The following is a 19243-nucleotide window of genomic DNA, read 5'->3' on the forward strand; positions in this document are numbered from 1 at the left end:
AAGTTTATGGTCTACCAAGACTCCCAGATCCTTTTCACATGTACTGCTCTCAAGCCAGGTGTCACCCATCCTGTATTTGTGCCTTTCATATTTTTTTTGCCCAAGTGTAGTACTTTACATTTCTCCCTGTTAAAATTCATCTTGTTTGCTTTGGCCCAGTTCTCTAATCTGTTAAGGTCATCTGTTAAGGTCCTACTCTTGTCAGGTAGGACATTGAAAGCTTCAGGGAATGTGGCAAGATGTTCTCTTTGGATCCAAGATGAAGCCTTCCCCATTTCCAAACCAACCAAATGGTTCTAGGACAATTTTGAAACGGAGGAGTGTATACAAACTCCTCTGACCACACTTCAGTCTAGCACGGCTTTAGATGGGTACATAAACCAGCTTTGGCTTCCCATTCCTACCAGCCATAGGATTGCACCCTTAGAGAATTACACACACATTTAAAGCACTACATTACCACTTTAAATAATTATGGCTTTTACCAAAGAATACTGGGAGCTGCTGAGAGTTGTTAAGAGGCCCCTATTCCCTCCACAGAGCTACAATTCCCAGAGTTCCCTGCAAAGAATGATTGATTGTTAAACCACTTTGGGAACTGTAGCTCTGGGAGGGGTTTGGGGCTTCCTAGCAACTCTCAGCGCCCCAAACATACAACATCTCCCAGAATTCTTTGGGGGAAGCCATTACTTTTTAAAGTGGTACCATAGTGTTTTAAATGCGCACTTCTGAAAGAAAGAAAGAAAACGTGCTTTTTCACAGGGCTTTTGACACTGGGAAATTCTGGTCTGACCTGTCCTGTTATTATATCATGGTAGCTATTGTCAGAAAAGTACAACTATTCTTTATGGGCCCCAGAAGGCCTGTGTAGAAAATCAGTTTTATACTCCTGATCTTGGCTATTATTTGTATTTGTATTTTCACCCGAATATTGCATTACTGTGGTTTTATCCGTTGTTCATTGTCTTGTGGATCAATCTGAATGTGCTAAATGAATATTTTTCACACACATACCAGGCTGAGTTGGGGGGGGGGGAATTCCAGCCTTTGAAATAATCATTTAGAGCTACTTTGAACTTGGTCTGATTATCCAAATTTAACCCAGATGTCAATTATTTGCAGATATTAATGCTGCAATAATTTGTTTTATGGTCTGACTGTGCATGTTGATCACTATCTCTCAGGGGCCCAAATCCCAGACTCTTTCCATTAGATATACCCACAAGGTACATGTAACACAGCCATTTGAAGTTTTAACATACAATTATCAGCATATTCATTGCATATTATACTCATAAGCATGCACACATACCGGCAGGTAAATAGAAGTCATCTAGGCTCTCCCAAGTAGGAATGGAGGGATCAATGTACTAATGTCTCAATACAGTTTCATATGTATACAAAACTGACTCTGCTTTGCCATGGTTGCGTGTCGAGGTCCCCAATCCACCCCTCAAGTAAAACACACTTCACACCAGATATAAATTTAAGGTTTTTGGCATTAATTTGGCCACAACTTTATTGAATACAAAATAAATGAGTGGTTGCTTAGGCATTGGTTAAGACTATCTGTCCCGCTGGGGACAGAACTGACATCCACCCGCCTGTGGAGTCAGTATAGGGGAAAACGCTTTGGGGAGAGAATGTGTGCCAGTTCTCCCCAAATGCTCCCAGGGGCTCTTGCGTGGGCCCTGTCCCCCGACCGGGGGGAAACGGACAAGCATGGTGAGCCCCTGGATTCCTTTAACGGAATTCCCCTCACCGCCGCAGCCTTGAAGGGGCAACCACAGCCAACCTGCCCCTTTGCAGCATAGGAGGGGCAACCACAGCCAACTCTGCCCCTCCTCAACCAATTTATAACCAATGCCTAACCGCCAACCTTACAAGTTGTGACTAATTGCTACGCAGTAGGTGAAAACCAAATGGCACCAGCCAATCAGCCAAGTGGAAAAATTCCTACCAGGCTCCTGCTCAACACAGACGACCCCATGACAGGCATAGCAAGGTCAACGCAGAGGCCTAATAACAGGGCGGGAGGGCGGGCGATCCGATGCACGAAGCCAGGAGGGCTCCTGTGATGGCCTGGGAGTCAGACTCTGATGCTGAACCTGAGGGATCCCAGCCTGCACAGGATTCCCCGCCTCCAGAACCAGCTGAGCCGGGGCCAGGGCTTGAGCCTGAAGGATCCCCACCTGTGCTGGATCCCCAGGTGCAGGCATCAGCAGAGTCTGCTCTGGCTCCTGATGGGAGGGAGGACCCATTGCCTGCAGGTGCTCCACTCCCAGCCTCTTCAAAGGAAGCTGAGGCATCCCCGGGGTCCTGTAACCCACCAGCCTCTCCTGAGCTACAGAGGCTCAGGGCAGAGAGGCGAAGGGAGTTAAGTGTCTGCAGGAGGAGTGCTCGCCTCCAGGCCCGGAGGAGAGGCGAGTCTCCGGAGGATCGGGACCGCCCTAAGCATAGGGCCAGATAAAAGCCAGCCAGACCCAGCCCAAGTTGCGTGAGCAACTTAGTTGAAAGCGTGTGCTCAACCTGCAACCTTGTGCCTGAACCTGCCTTGGACCTTGACCTGCTCCCTGCCTCGCTCCCCGCCGGACTGACCTCCTTTGGACCCCTAGACCCAGGACTGGACTTGGACCTCGCTTCATGGACAAACCCTTGGGGCCAGCACAGCTCCAATGCTGAGTGCAGGGTCATTTATAGGCTCTGGACTGTCCATCAACAAGTTGCAACATAGAAATCTCCCCAACGACAGCCAGAGCCCAATTGCAGTAGTGGCCATCCATACAAACCCGCCCAGCAGCAGGGGGGTGACTTGCTAGCCCCGACCGCAACACGTGCTCTCCATGAAGGAGAACACGCTTTGTGGGAGGATTCCTTAGGAAAAGTCCTATTAAAATTGTGCCCAGTTAAATAAACAAAAATATATATATAGGATATGGTCCACCTCCCTAGGAGTGGGCACCCAGAAAAGGGGCTCATGGAACAATCTTAGAATCCAGATAGTTTTTACATGGGAGGAGACAGTCCTTGAATTTTTAAAGTCCTGAGCCACATAAAGTTTCTAGATTAAAAACAGCACTTTGAATTGGTCCTGGAAACCTACAGGCCAGAATTGGTCAGTCTAGGAAAGGACTTTGTTCTTAAAAATTTCAGCGGCACCCTGTGCAAGGCCAAAATTCGGTGCTCACATTTCTCATGGTTGTGATACCCTGTGGCATCCCTGAAGTTTGGCACCCAGTGCAGCAGAACTGGTCGCACTGCCCTGAATTTGCCCCTGGTTAGACCACCTTGTCCAAGTCAAATATCTCTCTAATTTTACAGCAACTGCAGTTTCCAAACAGTCTTCAAAGGCAGCCCCACATATAAAGCGCTGTAGTAATCTAATCCAGAGGTTAGCAGAGCCTAGATAACTGAAGCCAACCTATCCCCATCCAGATAGGATTGCAGCCATGGGCGTAGCCAAGGTGGGGCAGCGGGCAGCTGTTCCCCCACCCCTCAAACAAGTAAATAAATAAAAATACTTAATGAACTGACCCAACATAAATCCTGGTCCCCCAACATAAATCCTGACTACGCCCTTGGTCACAGCTGGACCACCAACCCAAGCTGATAGGAAGTTGATGGTGAAAGATCTGTGACTTCCTGGGGAGGGGAGTGCATCTGTTGAGACCACACAGAACCCATTTGGGTCTGGATTCTCTACCTCTCAACCAAGGGGTTTACAGGATGGGAGGTGTGTGTGTGTGTCTGTGTGTGTGTGTGTGTTAGGTACAGGAAAGTCTAGTGAGTCCCACTTTGCATACAAGATAAAGATCATATGAAAATTTACATGTTAATAGAACATTTTAGGGGGGGAAATTGCCCTTTGTCAATTGATTGTATAAATATTTTATCAAGTGTAATATTAGGGGAAGGCAAGCGTGAAGGTATTCAGCAGCCTTTTTAGCTCCTCTTTTCTTTCTTTCTCTCTCTCTTTTTTTGGAGGAAGAAATTAGGACATTATTGTTGAAGAAATAATATAAAATGGGGAGTTACAAGCGCTTGATCTAAACTGTAAAAACCTTTCATGCACTCTGGCAGAGAGGGAGCAGATTAAATCCATAATGAAATGGGTAACTTTAAGTCTGCATAAATTTCCCAAAGCAGTCTCAGTTTCCCGGGAATCTCTCTCGGCTAGATTAATGGCCGGCAGCCCGCCACATAATGAACTAGCTCGCCTTGGCAGTGCGCTCATGAATTTATTATGGTGTCCACCAGTGTGCAATACGGCCTAGACATCTTTATAAATCCTGGATTTAGAAGTGCGGCGATGAGCTATTTCAGTCCTAATGGTAAGGTTGATTTATCGCCCACGGTTTGCTCACCCCACCTCCCTGCTTCCCTTCCCTGACAGTTATAAAAAGGAAAATACAGGTCATATCACTGATGGAAATGCAATGTGAAGGTAATTAGATAATGCCAAATGGATATGGGAAAGGGTGCACTGTTGAAATGTTAAATATGTTGGTAATTTTTTCCCTTGGAGCAATTATATCGGGTTGATTTATTTTTACAGTTTATAATCACTTAACTACCTGTGGCTGATTTTTACCAGATCTTGCGCCTATGGAGAGAGAGAGAGAGAAGTGGAGCTTTTCACCCAGTAATTGTTTATTGTAAATTCATTTATCTCCAAATACCTAATTTATTATGCAATTTACACACGTCACAGCTCATTGCTGATGAGGAATAATGATTACCCATTTGGTTTTCTTGTAAACTCCTTTTTCTCGGCTGCTTTAGAAAAGAATTGGCTGCCCAAGCTACGAAGGTGTGTGCTTGTATATCTGTGAGTGTGTGTGCGCGCGCACACACACACACACACACACACACAGGAGTCCAGAAGATAACAACACTTGAGAACCTAATAATAGATTTATCTGACGTTTATTACACTTCTCTGAAAACCAACTTCACGGCATGAAGGGAAAACATTCACACACGTTTTTAACGATCATAGTTAATCTCAAAGGCATTTAGATATTGAATGTGTTTTAAGGGATTATGACTGTTATTGGAGCCTAGCCAAAATTATGCACACTTTTGGCAACACTGAGAAAGTCCTCTGCTTTCGGTTATTTTTGGCACCCCTTCTGACAATGCTAATGTTTTCACTTGCCTTCACTTACCTTTATTCTCTAGGGTTGAGGGATTTTTTTTTTTAAGACATGGTATATCAGTAGTACCTGTGTATGATAATGTGCATGGAGCCCTCCCATGGATCTCCACACAGGGAGAAAAGGCCAGTGGCGAAGTAAAGGCAGCCCCAAGTAGGAAGGGGTGGAAAATAAATTGCATCCAATCCCTAGTTCAAGGACCACCAACCTTTGGAGGTTAATGGGCACATTTGCAAAGCAGGAAGACTGTTGTGGTCACCCCACACACCCCACAAGCACATATGAAGGTACGCACTGTAACCACACACATTCACTCTCACCCACCAGGAATTAGGCTTGGAGAAGAGCCTTTATTGGCTACAAAAGAAGGCTTCTGTTAAGTTGTGGGTGGACACAACAGACAACACAGCGATTTCCAAAACAGCTCTTATTTATTTGCAGGCTGGAACAGAACTGAGCTGGAGGCCTCAGCCACCAGCTTATATAGAGCTCAGCTACAATGTAACAGTAACAACATTCTGCAGCTAACCAATCCCTGAGTGTCAGTTTCTAATCCTTCATTTGCATAAGCTGACCTGAGTGAAAACCGCAGCAGAATAAACTATATACACACACCCCTGGTGGCCAAGGTGAGAACTTCAATACATAACACCCCTCCCCACCGAGATAAGGCATTAGGTTACAAGCATAGTGGTTCCATTATATACAGCAATATTCATTAAAACACATAGCATAACAGTTCAATTTACGATGCAGCATTATGTGTGCAAATTGTGTGTCACATAGTCTTTTAGATATGCTGGGCGTTTGGGAACCCTACCTGACCGCCGTGGGCCAGTATCAGAGTCCGGTTGGCTGCCCGAGTCCCGTTGCGACTGCTGTGCTACCACTGGTGTCGTTGGGCCTGAGGTCTCCGGCTCCGCTGCTGTTGGAAGGCCTGTCACGATCGGACTTGGTGGACACTCAGGCAAGGTGGTGGTCGGCGTCTCAAGGGAGTCAGGCAAAACCCCTGCAGTGGCTCGGCTTGGCCCCATGTCCGCAGTTTGTGAAGGGGGTGTAGATGGAGCCTCGCCTTCCAATGGTGTCGGTTCTAGAGCTGAGGCTGCCGTTGAGGGTACTGTGGTATCGTCCAAAGTTCCAACCCGGCGCCTCAGTTGGTCTATGTGCCGGCGCCACAAACGCCCGTCCTCAAGTGCCACCTGATATGAGCGGGGCCCAGTGACTCCCACTATCGTGGCCGGCACCCAAGGAATGTCCCCCACGTAGTTTCTGGCAAAAACCCTATCCCCGGGAATAAAAGACCTTGGTGCGTTAGCACCGCCCGGGGGCTCGGCTACCCCGAAGTCTGGATGCAACCGGTCGAGCGGAGATCTGAGGCGACGGCCCATAAGCAGTTCAGCTGGACTCCGCCCTGTGGCTGCATGCGGGGTAATGTGTTGCACGAGCAAGTATTCCGTAACTCGCTCATGCCAGTCCTTCTGGTCCATGCGTGCCAGTGCCTCTTTCGCTGAGCGCACCATTCGTTCTGCCTGTCCGTTGCTGGCCGGGTGGAATGGAGCTGTTAGGGCGTGGCGGATGCCCAGCCCCAAGAGGTACCTTTCAAAAGCGCCTGATGTGAACTGTGGCCCGTTGTCGGAGACGAGGACATCAGGACATCCATGCGTTGCGAATAGGCCCCGCAGCACCCGGACTATGGCTTCAGTAGTGGTGGAGGGCATCAGAGCCACCTCCAGCCATTTCGAATAAGCGTCCACCACTACCATAAAGGTCCGGCCGTGAAAAGGGCCAGCAAGGTCAATGTGCACCCTCGACCAGGGTGCCTTTGGCGTCTCCCAGGTGTTGCCCTTAGCTGCCGGTGGTGCAGGTCTCGATTCTTGACACGCTTGACAGGAGGCAACCCAGGAGGTGATGGCCTCGTCCATGTTAGGCCACCAGACGTAACACCGAGCCAACGCCTTCATTTTAACGATCCCTGGGTGGCCGATGTGCAGAGCCTCAAGGACGCGTTGGCGGAGTCTTTGGGGAACCACGACTCGGTCTCCCCACAGTAGGCAGCCGCGATGAGCCGAGAGCTCATGCTGTCTGGTCGCAAATGGCTGGAACTCAGATGTGAATGGCCCTTCTGGCCACCCCCTCCACACCCAGTTGAGCACACGTCTGATGGTGCGGTCCTGGGAAGATGCGGAGGCCACATCGGTAGCCGACACTGGTGCAGCTGGGAGGTCCTCAAGCAGGAGTACCGATGAAGCAGGAGCTGGATCTTCCACCAACGCCGGAAGGGGGCAACGACTGAGGGCATCAGCATGGCCCAGCGACTTTCCCGGGCGATGAATGAGCCGATAGCTGTATGCTGCCAGAAAAACAGTCCATCGCAGCATGCGTGGCGAGAGGATTGGCGGAGTAGGTCTGTCCCCTGCAAGGAGGCCCAGGAGCGGCTTGTGGTCAGTGATGAGGTCAAAGGTTCTCCCGTAGAGATATTCGTGGAACCTCTTCACTCCAGCCACAAGCGCCAGTGCCTCCTTGTCGAGCTGGCTGTAATTCCGTTCCGCCGGAGACAGCGTCCGAGAGAAGTAAGCAAGTGGTGCTTCCCTCCCATCCGGGAACCGGTGACTGAGGACTGCACCGATGCCAAAGGGCGAGGCGTCACAGGCGAGGACCAGTGGCCTGGCTTCACTGTACTGTACCAGCACACTGTCTGAGGAGAGAAGGGACTTGACCGCGTTGAAGGCCGCTGTCTCCCGATGACCCCAGGACCATGGCGCCTTCGTGCTGAGCAGGCGGTGGAGAGGCTCAGCTAGCGTTGCCTTGTGGGGCAGGAACATATTGTAGAAGTTCAGCAGCCCTAGGAACGCCTGCAACTCAGTCTTGTTCTTTGGAATCGGGGCCTCCTGGATGGCCCGGATTTTGGATGCCGTTGGGTGAAGGCCAGAGGCGTTGATGAGGTAGCCCAGGAACTCCACCTGTGGAACGGCAATCAGACACTTTTCTTTCTTTACCTTGAGTCCGGCCTCCTGGAACCTGGTCAGCACAGCGCGGAGGCGCTCGAACAGCTGCTGATTTGAGTCTGCGGATACCAGTACATCATCGAAGTATGGTACCACGCCTGGCAGTCCCTGCAGGAGGCGCTCCATGAGGCTTTGAAAGATGCCAGGAGCCACGCTCACCCCGAACTGTAGTCGGCGGCATCGGAACGCTCCTCGGTGGGTGACGATCGTCTGAGCTTCAGCGGTGGCGTCGTCAACAGGCAGTTGTTGATAGGCTTGGGCAAGGTCCAGCTTAGCAAAGACCTTGCCTTCGCCCAAAGAATGCAGCAGGTGTTGGACGACGGGAACGGGATAAGCGTGCTGCTGAAGCGCCTTGTTGATCGTGCACTTGTAGTCTGCGCATATCCTCACCGACCCATCCGGCTTGACAGGTGTGACGATAGGCGTTTCCCACTTGGCATGGTCGACCGGCTCCAAAACCCCTTGCGCGATTAATTTGTCCAGTTGTTCGTCCACCTTAGCCTTGAGGGCGAACGGAACCCGGCGTGGCTTTAGTTTGATTGGAGCTACTTGTGGATCAAGGCTAAAGGAGATGGGTGTGCCTGTATATTGGCCCAAGGTGCCATCAAAAACCTCGGCAAATTCTTTAGTTAACTTTTCCACTTCCGCGTTGGAGATGCAGTTGATGCCGGTGACTTCCAGACCGAGGGCGCCAAACCATTCTAGCCCTAGGAGGCTGGGCCGCGGGTCTTCAACTACCACGAGTCGGAGTGGGCCCGAGAAGTTTTTGAACTTGACCTGGAACTGGCCGACGCCCGTCACGGGAATGTCGTTCCCCTGGTAGTCCCTCAGGTGTACACGATGTCGGTCAAGCTGCCTCTTAGACAGCTTGGGCACAAGTCTTTTGATAGTGCTCCAGGACACAACGGACAGGGCAGACCCGGTGTCGATCTCCATGTCACACGGAGCTCCTTCGATGAGCACCGTGATGTGTAGTTTGCGTCGCGTAGGCGAGTCGGTTTGTCCAATCGTGGTTCCGGATGAGCAGCAACAGTTGGTGAGAGCGAAACAGTTACTGTTTGCGGACCGGGTTGACGACTTGGACTCGCGAGGTGGTGAAGAGGCTGTGCTTGATGGCGTAGATCGGCAGACCTTGGCGATGTGACCCCTTCTGGAGCACTGCCGGCAGATGGCGTCTCGGAATCGGCATTTGACGCGGGGGTGGTCGCCTCCACAGCCGGCGCATTCTGATTGGCCCTTGGACTTCTGTTTGAACTTCCCGCGTTCCCGCTTCGTCTGGTGCACGTCATCGTCTTCGCTGGTTGATGCCTCGTCGCTGCTAGCCTCTTCATGGTGTACGGCGATTGGCTTTTTTGTAGGTCGTGGGCTGCTGGCCTTGCGGATCTCCTGGGCGGAGAGTTCAGCCGCTTCTGAGGCCGCAGCCTCCTCGATGGCCTTCTGCAGCGTGAGGTCTGGCTTGGCAAGGAGGCGCCGTTGCAGACGGTTGTCCCAGACCCCGCAGACGATCCGATCCATCATGGCATCGTCTAAGTCTCGGAACTCGCAGGTTAATGCGGCCTTTCGGAGAGCGGCGACGTAGTCGTTGATCGACTCCCCCTCTGCCTGGTTTCGGTGGTAAAAGGCGTGGCGGGCCGCAATTTTGGACGGCTTGGGCGCGTAGTGGCCGCGTAGCTTTTCTTGTAGCGCGTCCCACGGTGCTCTGTGAACTGCGAGTGGAGCGACTAAAACTCTGGCCGTCTCAAACACTTCGGGCCCGCAGAGGCTGAGGAAAAGGCCTCGCTTCCGCTCCTCTGATACCTCTGTTAGCTCGTTTGCTTGAAGGTAGCATTCGAACCGAGCGAGATATGAGTCCCACGATTCAGAGGCCGGGGCAAACGGCGGTAGAGGCACTAGTGTAGCCATGACTCCGATGCCGACGTGGTGGGCGATGGATGGAACACAGTGCTCTAGCCAGAACGGGCAGCTCTGAGTTGGTTCTGTTCAGTGATTTCGCTCAGCGTTTCAGCTCAGTGATTCAGCTCAGTGATTCAGCTCAGTGATTTGCCCTTGCGCTGACTGGCTGTGTGCTGTCTGTGTTCTGATGTCCATGATCCCATCCTCGTCGCCAGTGTTAAGTTGTGGGTGGACACAACAGACAACACAGCGATTTCCAAAACAGCTCTTATTTATTTGCAGGCTGGAACAGAACTGAGCTGGAGGCCTCAGCCACCAGCTTATATAGAGCTCAGCTACAATGTAACAGTAACAACATTCTGCAGCTAACCAATCCCTGAGTGTCAGTTTCTAATCCTTCATTTGCATAAGCTGACCTGAGTGAAAACCGCAGCAGAATAAACTATATACACACACCCCTGGTGGCCAAGGTGAGAACTTCAATACATAACAGCTTCAATGAAGCCTCAATTAAGCTGGGAGAAGGGTGGGGGGGCAGGATCTCATGGGCACCAAGGAAGGCCCTTGCGGACCCATGTGGATCCATAGACACCACGTTAGTGACCCATGCCCTTAGTGTTTTTCAGGAAAGAAAGATGCCCACCCTATCAGAAGGGCTACATTCTATGCAAAAATTGAACACTGGAAGTATTTCACATAGCTGTAATAGTTAATGTTGCGGTACAGTATATGAAAAATCTTCTTTTAATATTGCAGCATTTATATTAAAAAGAGCTCTATAAACTGGTACGTTAAGGCTTGATTTTTAAATTTTATTTCTATTATTCTTTCATTTTATATGGCATTCCAACTACTCATAACATGCACAGAAATTTGGTTTCCACTTTCACAAGGATACCTAGAGATATATCATACATGTCATGCATTTATTACATGGTTTTAGTATTTAAATGTTACTCCATTGTAACAATACAATGGGGAACCCAGCCTAATGGGTGGGGTATAAACAACAACAACAACAACAACAACAACAACAACAACAACAACAATCGTTATTATTTAACATTGTTTTCGTTTACTCCTTGGAAATGTTTAAATATTGAGAAGCTTAGAAATGATTTCAAATGAACAAATGAGAAACAGCTTACTCTAATTAATATGGCAAGCCCTAAATTGTGACTTTATCCTACAGCCCCTTTTAAAATTGATTTATTGAATGGGACCGAAAAGGGTTATTTTTCAGCTCTCATGATTTAATTTAACTGGGGTGGAAAGGGGAATTATAACCTTGCTGAAACAATCTAAAATGTTAAAGAACATCACCCTAAAATGTATGTTGAATTTTATGTATATTATGTATTTTATTTTATTTATCTAATAGCATGTATATATATATCCCTTCTTTCTACTGCTTGTAAAAAGAATTCCCAAGCAGTTTACAAAAAAAACACATTTAAATTATCAGAAGGTGGCAGTTAACTAAGTTTTACTCAAAGTAGACCTCTTCAAATTAAGGAACCTAACTTAGTCATGTTCAGTAATTTCAGTGGGTCTACTCAGAGTAAAAACGTAGCTGCATACCACCCAGAGTTAAACAGCAGGGATTTCCAAAAATTAATTAAAATCTAAAATAGGTTAAAACAGATTTAAACACATATCACATTCTATATCAGAGGTGCCATCTTCTGAAGGAGAAGTGGGGGGAATCTGACATCACACGTGCAACGTCATGATGTCAAAGGAGCCGGGGCGGAGCCAACGCAATGACAGCGCAGCTTCAATGGCTGTGGCTCCTTCTCCTCCTGCAGCTGCCATTGACTGGGGACTTCTTCCTCGCTACTTCCCCTCCATGGCAGCAGCAGGAGGAGAAAGAGCCAGTCATTGAAGCCACACTCGGCTCAGCGCTTGGCCTCCTCCATTTTTGAACATCAGAAGGGTGACCCCCTCCCCCCAAATACTGGGTGCACCCAAAAGGGCTTGGCCCCTATATATCTGACCGTGCTTGCTTGAAGAAAGTGTTTTTAGCGGGCACTGAAAACAATACAATCAAGGCATCTGCCTGATTTCACAGTGTAGCTGCTACCACACTAAAAAGTACTGCAAAAGTATTTTGTAATGCCAGGAGTAAAGCACAGCTCCATTCCCCCACCAAGCTGGCAAGGCCCTACCTGTGAGTAGTGGCTATTGAGTGCTGGCCTATTACCCATTAAGGGATCTTTTGAGTGCATAATAACATAAGAAGACGCTCGTGGATCTGGCCAGTGTCTCGTCTAATCCCGCATCCTGTTCTCACAGTGGTCAGAGTGATGCTGATGGGCCAGCAAGCAGCGCCTGAGTATACCAGCACTCTTCCCTCTTGTGAGTCCCAGCAACTGTTATTCAGAGGCATACTGTGTCTGACAGATAAGGGAAAGCATGGCCATTGGGACTGGTGGCCACTGGAAGCTTCATCCTCCATGAAATTGCCCAAACTTTGTTTTTAAAGCCATCCAAGTTGGTGGCCATCCCTACATCTTGTGGGAGCAAATCCCAGTGTTTAACTGAGCAATAGCTCAGTCAGTAGAGCACGAGATTCTCAATCTCGGGGACATGGGTTTGAACCCCACATAGAGCAAAAGAGTCCTGCATTGCAAGGGGCTGAACTAGATGACACTTGTGTGTTTTCCAACTCTACAATTCTATGATTTACACACACCTTCATCTTACTTGATAATGGGCCTCTTGTGTTAATGAAACTTCCCTTTATTTTTCTTTTGCAAACTCCATGCTGCATTCTCTCTTAAAAAATACAAGTGACCCACCATCAATCATATGCAGCATTATGGGATAGCAAACAATTATGACTCCCTTTGCTTTTCTCTCCTACCCCTATTTTTCATCAATTTTCCCCTCCCCCATATCTTAATTATTTTTGCTGCATAAAAGGGTAGAGTATACCAGGGCAGAGTTGGGTTAAGCTGTAATCAGATTGACTGAAAGGAACAACTAAAGGATATTAAGTGTGTGAGCAATTCTGTGGCACCACAAAATGTAAGGCTGTGATAGGAAGAGCATTCTTCCCTTGGACAGAGAATCCCAGCAAAAACATGCATGACACTTGATATCTCTCACTTTTGCATTGACCAGCAGGTCTTTGGAACATAACAAAAATGACTTTGTATTAGATATGCTTACTGTGATTTTCTACCATATACAATATTTTACATTGTGATTTTGGTAGCATTTGAGTGGGTATTTCAATTGTTAGCTGCCCTGGGCTCTCATGTGAAGGGCCAGAAATAATAATAATAATAATAACATTTTTTCACTCCCCTTTTGCTCCATTTTAATATGGAAAATGCTGTCATACTGGAGCTGGATCAATCAAGGAAACTTGGAGGGTACTTTTCTTCAAATTACAAAATAACTTTTACACAAGGATTTTATTTTTTAAAAGAATGCTAGTATTGCAAGTTATTGTATTGTAAGTTATTGTCATTTCCATTCCCAAAGGAGCTTGAAACTTGACTGAAATCATATTTCCAAAGCACAGGTGGCACTGTTTCTGAAAGAAGAGATTATTAGAAATGTAGTAGTTTGTTGTTTGCGTGTTTGTTTGTTGTTGTTTTCCTGAGCACGGCAGTGGGGATTAGATTCACAGCTATGTTGCCTTTAACATGTACAAAACTTTTGAAGCATTGGGAAGAAGTTTGAAAAGCATGTTTTCAGACTAGGTTGGGGGAAATCGAACGAGCAGACCAGCTCTTATCGGCCTACCTTTCTCTATCCTCCCCCCTTTAAAAAGAGAAGAATCGTTTTTCGGTGTTTTGTTGTGTAAATGAGCCGCTCACCAATTCTCTGCATCAAACAGTACAAGCGGAGGATGGAATTTCTGCGCATTCCTGGTGAAAACTTGATAATGATGCATATTTGATCAAATATTTGTTTTATAACTTTCCAAAAAAGCCCAAAACAAAACCAGAGAGAAGAAAAACCTTCACACATCACTTTGAGCGGTGATTGCAATTGGCTTGGTTCCACACTGTGCTTTAGGTAAGGCGCATGAAAATGAGTTTCCAGCACATAAACTAATCTGGAGTATCTCTGTCTTTGTATCATTTCTTTAGATTTGATTTCCCGGCTGTCCTTCAGGCAGTGCAGGCTAGTCCATTGGGACAAATGGAGCACAACCTTACCCACACCCAGTCCAGCGGAGTTGCAATGGATGCCAGTTTCCTCCTCCTCAGTGTTGCCATTGTAGAAATCAGTAGGGAGGATGATGAAGACAAAAAGTGGCATTAGTTGGCTCAGCCTGTCATTGGCTCTCTGGCTCCATCTACTGTAAGGCTCCCTGCCTTCTGCACTACCATTATATTATTATTATTATTACCAGTCCCAATGTGCACCAGCCGTCACTGCAGCCAGGAACCATGAGCCCTGAGATTTGGCCTGTTCTAGTGATCTTCTATGGATCAGGAGTGTTTAGTAGGGTGGGCTCTGAGTTTGAGTGGAGCCTTGGCAAAGTGCCCTCTGGGGAATCTCTTTGGGGGGGGGGGATGTTCCATCGATGAGGGCCCATCACTGAAAAGGCCCTCTTGCCTGTGCTACAATTCCTGCTGGGGAAGAGGGGTTGAGGAGCTTCGGCTCCAGTTCTTCTCTTCAACAGGTTGGTCCATCCTCTCTGATCCATCCTGACACTCATCTCCTATGCCTGCTCCATAACCCCTATAGGACATCTGTTGCCAGTATCTCAGTTTTCCAGTGACAAGGATAATGGCAGGCTGAAAATTACATTTAGCTGAAGTTTTAAGATTTAAAAGATAAGTACTGCTCAGTTGACTAATCAAATAGTCATAAAAGCTCTTCTCTGAACCATAATTACGTTTATTCAGTCCTGCCCATGATTTATTTTTTATTTTAATTGTCAGCCCTGCGCCACCATGATGCTAATAGAAATGTTATTGCAGCCAATATGGAGGAAAATGATGTCTGATGATTATTAATGAGAGCAATAAGGAGGAATCTTCATATAAAGTCAGCATTAAAGGAGTAATTCATTTCACCTGATATAATTGGATTGTAGCATTTAAATAGCCTGGGACTTCCTCTTAATTGTGATTAGTTGACGCTTCTTCCTTTTAGTATAGCATTGAACTCTTCCTCTGCTACTTTCCCCCCTCTGCTTCTTTTATGAAGTAATTAAACATGAATTGCCCAGTGTCTCTTAATAAATACTTCTGAGGATTTAGTAGCTATTAAACACAATAGTTGCCTGTTAGAAATATTTATGGTAAGCACCCATCGTTAGCAGTGGAAAGCTACTTTGAGGTTTAGGAATATGCTAGGCAAGAGTGTAATTATACAAATCCATCAGTCATTGTGGGGGAGATTCACCCCCTATAAAGACAATAATGACTTATGCTAAATAAAAGGTATCTCTGCTCCCAATGGGGCTTACTGCAAACTAGAATTTTAAAAGACTAGGTTATTGCTTTACTTGGTGGGAGGAGGGAATCTCTCTCTGTCTCTTCCACACACACTCACATTGACTTATGTGGACTTTCAGACACACACAATTCCTATCCTATCTGCCTTGTACTAAAGTTTGAGGACATACACCAGGGCCAGGTTGGGCTGGGGCAGAAATTCAGTTAATTTGTTTTGCACTTAGCAAATTATATACAAACCCCAAAATTTGCACTTTTCTGATTTTTGCAGTGCCGTTATCCAACCAGGTGACATATACAAAAGTGTATATGCTATAGTGTGCATAAAAAGACATATATAAGTGAAAATAACATAGAAAAAATGCCTTGTATTAGGGAAACTTACTGTGAAAAATTGTGTATTTTAGGCAAAATTGCATATAGAAAAAGTGGTATTTTTTAGAAATTCACACTAAAATACTGATGAATTTTCAAGAGCAATTAAAAATAGTTAGATCAATGACATATGGAGGGCATCATATTGGCTAACTCTGACTTAAAGTGTATCCGTTTTTTAAAAAAGAAGAAGAAAGGCTGGACACTTTAAGTGAGAGTTAATTTGTCCATTTACTATTGATTGATTGATTGATTGATTGATTACAAATGACACTAAAGTGCTGTTTAAACGCAGTCTGATGCACAGTTACAAAATCTGCTTTTAGAAAACCCCTGTCATGTTTTAAACGCTTGATAGTATGTTGTAGGACAGATAGATTTTCTTGGTGTATCTTTTCAACCCACAGAACAAACAAACAAGGCTTTCAAATCCATAGAGGATCAGCTATTGCAGAATGAATGAGCAGAGCAAGTGGAGAAGAGCTTTTCAACAGTACAGAATTGTCTATACCTGAGGGGAGGGTCTTCAACAGAGAAGTTTGGTTAGGAATGAGTTTCGGTTTCTTTCCATTCTTTCACCATCTCATGAGCAGGTGGGCAGTGTGTGTGAGGCTCAGATGCTTTGTGGACACCAAGGGAAGATTTTGAGGGCACCATTGTACACAATGGGCACCATGTTGGCAACCCCATCCTTAGACATAAAGGTAATCCTGGTTCCATTCTGTTGATGCTTCTGCCCCCATTGAAAACCTGTGCTGTATTCAACATAGTATGGCCACTAGTGGAACAGTAATGGATCGATCCACACTAGTGGATGACAGCGTTTAAAGGATGTGCAACAAATGGATCAGTGCCACAGGTGTGCTTATAATAATAATAATAATAATAATAATAATAATAATAATAATATTTATTATTTGTACCCCGCCCATCTGGCTGGATTTCCCCAGCCACTCTGGGCGGCTTCCAACAGAAACCAAATACAACAATATCAAACATTAAAAACTTCCCTAAAAAGGGCTGCCTTCAGGTTTTTTCTGAATGTCAGGTAGTTGTTTATTTCCCTGACCTGTGATGGGAGGGCGTTCCACAGGGCGGGCGCCACTACCGAGAAGGCCCTCTGCCTGGTTCCCTGTAGTTTTGCTTCTCGCAGTGAGGGAACAGACAGAAGGCCCTCGGCGCTGGATCTCAGTGTCCGGGCTGAATGATGGGGGTGGAGACGCTCCTTCAGGTATACAGGACCGAGGCCGTTTAGGGCTTTAAAGGTCAGCACCAACACTTTGAATTGTGCTCGGAAACGTACTGGGAGCCAATGCAGATCTCTCAGGACCGGTGTTATGTGGTCTCGGCGGCCACTCCCAGTCACCAGTCTAGCTGCCGCATTTTGGATTAATTGCAGTTTCCGGGTCACCTTCAAAGGCAGCCCCACATAGAGCGCATTGCAGTAGTCCAAGCGGGAGATAACCAGAGCATGCACCACTTTGGTGAGACAGTCCGCGGGCAGGTAGGGTCTCAGCCTGCGTACCAGGTGGAGCTGGTAGACAGCTGCCCTGGATACAGAATTAACCTGCGCTTCCATGGACAGCTGTGAGTCCAAAATGACTCCCAGGCTGCGCACCTGGTCCTTCAGGGGCACAGTTACCCCATTCAGGACCAGGGAATCCTCCACACCTGCCCTCCTCCTGTCCCCCAAGAACAGTACTTCTGTCTTGTTATAGACGTCTGTTGCCCAACATCTGTTTCCTGTATGGCAATGGATTCTTGTGAAATTTGTTGTGCAACAATCTATGGTCATGCACCTGTGTTTTACCTAGTACAACAATGTTCCACCAGTGCAACAAGTATAGCACCGCATGACTTTAACTGAGCATTACATTGGGTAAAACCCTTGGATTCTGGCCTGAATATTGACTGGGTTAGAGTTCACCTGTAACTCCAGTCAGCAGTACTCAGGATCAGACCTTTCATAGCCTTGGTAGAAGAAATGATCAAACACATCCAGACTATTCTCTGGCTTCATGATGGAATGAGACGTTCAGTTATTGCTTAAAGGAAGTAGAAAAGGATAAAGGGGTGGGGGAAATTAACATATATTTTAGTTGAGCATACTAAGGATGTGTCACCAGATTTATGGTGCTAATAAAACTCAAATGAATTAGAATCTTGGCTGAAACATCAATATTATTCGAGTGTTTAAAAAAGAAAAGAAAAGAAAGCATATATTAATTCATCCCACATCGATTTTTCTAGGGGAAATGTGCATTAGTTAGGGGTGAGCCAAATATCTGCAGGTTCTGGTTTTTATATTGAAACTTGCCCTCTTGCCTGACAAGGGAGGACATTTTGTTGAATTGCTGGTCATGTGATCCAAACCCAGAAGGAAACAGAGGTGTTATCTTGCTATACTTGTTCCTACTATGTGCCACTCCTGTTGATCCCTTGTTGTTGCATGATGGATGGCACACCCAAACCATGAATTTGCTTTTGAATCATGCTGACTTAACTAAGCAATTTTCTTGAAGGTTAAAACAACAGCTTTGTGTGTGTGCTTAGTCCAGTTCCGAATTTGGAAATGGCATTGTGCTCAAATGACATCACTGCAACTAGTGCAACATAGTTTCTTTGATTTCCTCCTACTTTTTAATTGAGTTATTCAGCAGGACATGAAGGTGAAATTGAAACATGTTTTGGTATAAATTAACTAGGGAGATCATGTCCATTTATGAAAATCAGATGTACTGAAGGGATAGCCAATATGATGCCCTCCAGATGTTGTTGGACTGCAATGTTCGTCATCCCTGAGCATTGACTACATAGTGGGAATTGGAGTTTGGCCACACCTGGAATGCCAAAGGTTCCTCATCTCCTCAAAATAACTCAGGACAGATGTGCTTTGGCTCATAAGAGATCCCAAGATACATCAGACCCAACCCTTGAGAGATGCTACTGGTCAGTATAGGGTATGGAAACCTGTTGTTTCCCTTGGCTTTGAAAATTTGAAGAGGAGAGCTATGTTGAATGCATAGGGGACCTCTGGATTTAGGAAGGATGAAGTGTGGGGCAGCAGTCGTTGGAGGAGAATGCCGCATGGACGAGGTTGAATTAGAGGAGGCAGAAGTGGTTCACAGTCCACACTAAATTGAGGTAGGGACTGGCCCGTAGACAACATAGTGATCCCAGCTGTCAAACCATGATAGGTGGGCAAATTTGCATCCTGATGAATTGGCATCATCGCTAGCACAAGTGTTAAAAAGACTGCTTTGCTTACAGTCTGTAGGGCTGCCCTGGTGTAAGTGGGCTGAGTGTTGTTGCTCCTTGCTCTTGTCTTTTCCCATTTAACTGGTTGTGGAAAGTGCTTGAGAGGTTCAGAGTTCAACAGGCTTGGCCG

Source organism: Lacerta agilis, chromosome 8, assembly GCF_009819535.1.
Source record: "Lacerta agilis isolate rLacAgi1 chromosome 8, rLacAgi1.pri, whole genome shotgun sequence".
NCBI classification, from domain to species: domain Eukaryota; kingdom Metazoa; phylum Chordata; class Lepidosauria; order Squamata; family Lacertidae; genus Lacerta; species Lacerta agilis.